The sequence below is a fragment of the Psittacula echo genome (assembly GCF_963264785.1).
Source record: "Psittacula echo genome assembly, chromosome: 9".
Classification (NCBI taxonomy): domain Eukaryota; kingdom Metazoa; phylum Chordata; class Aves; order Psittaciformes; family Psittacidae; genus Psittacula; species Psittacula echo.
In genome coordinates this window covers 6,932,712-6,936,377 of record NC_137745.1, presented here as the reverse complement: position 1 = coordinate 6,936,377, position 3,666 = coordinate 6,932,712, and positions in this window count along the sequence as shown.

Here is a 3,666-nt window from a genome sequence, read left to right as displayed (position 1 = left end):
CATGTCATTTATTCACAGCACCTTGGGAAATGAAGAACCTCATGAACAGTGGGAGCGGACGACATACCCGCAAACCAATATTCTCCTCTCACTGATGCATTACCATTACTTCTTGAGCAAAGGACTGAGCAAACGAACTGCCAGCAGCTGTCCAGCAGCATCCCAAGCCCTCTGCTCTCCTGCAGAGCATATACTCCTTATTCTTATCCCAGAGCACAGCATGAGGTGTAGGGACATGTGCTTAACATAATCCTAACCTGATTCCTTGATTTCCTCTCAGACTGTGGGTCCCTGTATTTCAGGCTTTCAGAAGCCTGAATTACTGAGGTTTATGGCTGGCTGACCCATCCATCCCACCAAATGCCATTTGCACAAGCCAGGATCTCAGTACTACGGAATGTTGTCCTAAACTAAGCACGTGGAGTAGGTAAGTGGCAGAAAGTACAAAGGGACTTTGGTCCAGTGGTGGTGGTGATTACTAGCTCCAGCTTGAAAGAATGGGGAGAAAGCCCAACTGTTTCCCTTGACTTCGCCTACACTTCTAAGTTCAACTCCCCAGTCCTGAATACAAGGAGGGAACAGGAACACATCTTGGACAACTGAAATGTGCCGTTTAATGTCAAGGCCATTTGGTTCTTGTCACCATCTCTCAGATAAAAGCATACTGATTTCTAAAAGGCTTAGGAGAGAAGAGGAAACAGTATTTCAAGTTCTTGCAAAAAAATACAAGGAGATACAAGTTCCTGTGAGGTTTTTACCTATTTCATGCCTATTTCAGCTTCAATCCCATAATTAGATCTCTTATCTCTTCATTGCATGCTCTGCCCCATTTATCCGCAGCTTTCTGACCCTGTTTCCATATCTGGTAACATATTTTCCATTACCATTCTCAAAAAAAGAAGGATTTTTGAGCTTCACTTAGATGACTGAAATCTGTAAGAACTGCTCTAACTTCATATCTCAAGGGAGACAATCGTGGTGTCAGAGTAGGATATCTATAAAGTAGGAGACATATACACATAAAAAACATATATAAATAATATATACATAAAAACATATATATAAAGTAGGTTTTATGAAAAGAAATTATATCCATAAAGAAGATAGTGATCCCATGGGGGTTCCTGAAATCAGACACTGAGAGGGAAGCACACCCTGGAGCAACCCTGGGTGCAAGAAGTCTGATTTTGGGGCAAACCTAAGCATACAGGCACATGCTGCAGCCTTAAGCTGGTGCAGAAAGAACATGTGCTCATCTTGCATTTAAATCAGAGTTTATTAACAGTGAAGAAGCTTCCCGCCTGTGAAACTGTGCATGCTTCCAGTCAGATCTGAGCAGTGAAACTGCATTCCCAAATGCCAAGCCTAAGAATAGAAGAGCTGTGTGGCAACTGCATCACCTTTTTATCTGATAGATGTTTATTAAGTGAAGACAGAAGATCTGTTGCATAAAAGTAAGCCACCTGCTGCCAAACAGCAACTTCAATCTGCCACAGATAAATGTGTTCTCAGCTAATTTATGCTAATGCTGTACTTCAAGTTACACCGTGCTTGCCAAATCCTGAAAGAACAGATCTCTCAGTGCTGCAACACAACCCCAGAAAGGGCAACCTCCTCCTCTGACAGGGGCATAAACACCCAGTGATGGAGGCAGCTCCCTTAGAGAGGCTCTTGGCCAGGTCAGTGAGGCCAATCCAGTAAGTAAGTATTACTGCAATAAAGTCTTCGCAAAATAGACTGCAAACTTGTCTTTGCCATTGCCCATTGGATGGGGCTTTCAGCAACCTCATCTAGTAGAAGGTGCCCATAGCAGGGGGTTGGAACTAGAGGAGCTTTAAAGTCCCTTCCAACTCAAACCATTCTGTGAACCTGAGAGCATACACAAAAGGCTGGACTCGGAATATTTGGGACAGATTTGGCATGGCAAATTCGTCCTGTTAGCCCATCTTCATTTGCGGATATAAGCCTTGGGCTTATCTCTATTGCTCCCAAGAGCTTCGCCACTTTGGTGCATGGGTCCCTTTCAAGCCACCCAGTACCTGATCCATACTTGGATTTCAACCACCATCTCTCCAAGCAGCGATATCACTTAGTCTAAGGCTAGTGTTCCCTCCCAGCCCAGTATCAAATGTGCAGCTGTGTCCCTGAGGAGGGATGAGCACGAGCAGTTCACCTGGCTCACAATCATCCTTGGCATCTCCATGGCAACTCCAATGGATGCTGCACTCCTAACGGCTCCTAAGGAACTGCCGCACTCACAAGCAGCAGTTGTAATCAAGTTCTGTCTGGTCATCTCCAAGGGGGCAAGAGGATAATGCAGAAGAAATTAGTAAGAGGCATTGAAATCACTTTGAGTATTGTGACTGCCACAACAATTCCTCTGGATTAAAATTAGTCTGTTCCTTAAAGTGCACAATACTTCTTCTGTCTCTCGGTTTTTGCTCTGCTACTGCTGCTCACTGATGCCCTGCTCACATCCATGGAGGATCCCAAATGCAAGCATGGAAAATCTAACACCATTAACCTAGTGCACCTTTCAACTGCAGCATATTGGAGGGAAAAGCAGCTGAAAACCTGCTGCAGAGTTTTGGCAGCAAAAAACTAAACTAAACTTCATTGTAAGACATGAGAGTCCTGAATTTAGCTTCTAGGTCAAAATCTCAGTCCTGCCCACACCACCACCTCAAATCCCCAACCTTCACCTTCCCCACAGGCTTTTGCAGGTGTTGTAGCAACCCCCGAGGGATTTTGTCTTCCCAGCTAAGTGAAAAGTGTATTTTCCATGCACAAGCTGCTGGGCAGTTCTCCACAGGGTCCCTGCTGCCATGGATAAGGTTTGCATCCCGACCCTGGGGGAGAAACACACCTGCAACCACCCAGGCCCCCACTTGTCCCACCTCACTGCCGAGCTGCATCTCTGAGGATCACAGGGCAGGATTTAGCCATCCATCACTATTCAAAAGCCAAAAGGCATTTCCGTTTCATGGCTCACATCCAGCTCACTCCTAGTCTCTGTCGCGTGGTGTGAGCTCTTCCTCACTAGCCTCTCCATCTCCTCCAGCTCCATGTACCAGGATATCAGGGAAAGCAAATTTACACCGGTTTTAGGGTTAATGTGCTTGCATTCATATGCCAAGCCTTGCTTTCACATCTATAACTCATTTTCCAACATCTTCTAGCAAATTTCACACCGTTGGAAAAATGTCAAGGGTTTAATCTGATATGTGTGATACTTACTGATGCCACTAGGGAGGGAGATGATTGTATCTTCCACGTCCCATCATGTTTTTTACAAGAGTGAAAACACATCAGGAAGATTCACTGGGTTTCACTGCACTTGGTATATGCAAAGGAACATAAATCAAACTATCTGAGGAGCACAAATAACTTTGCGTATGAGACACCCAAGGAAGAGCTTATATGATCAAAAGCTTATCTTATATGATCAAAAATCCCAGTTGTATTAGATAGTCTTAGGGCATGTGGCTTTGCCAACAGTGCCTGCCGTGGCTGTATTTTTACTGCATCAGAGAGTAGGATCTGAAGCCTAGGACCAGCTTCCTGCAAGCCTTATGCTTGGCATCAACTGGATTAAGAGTGGAATTGAGGAGAGCAGGAAAAAAAGCAGATGGATGAAGACTGTAGTGCATCAATACAGGGATTTTT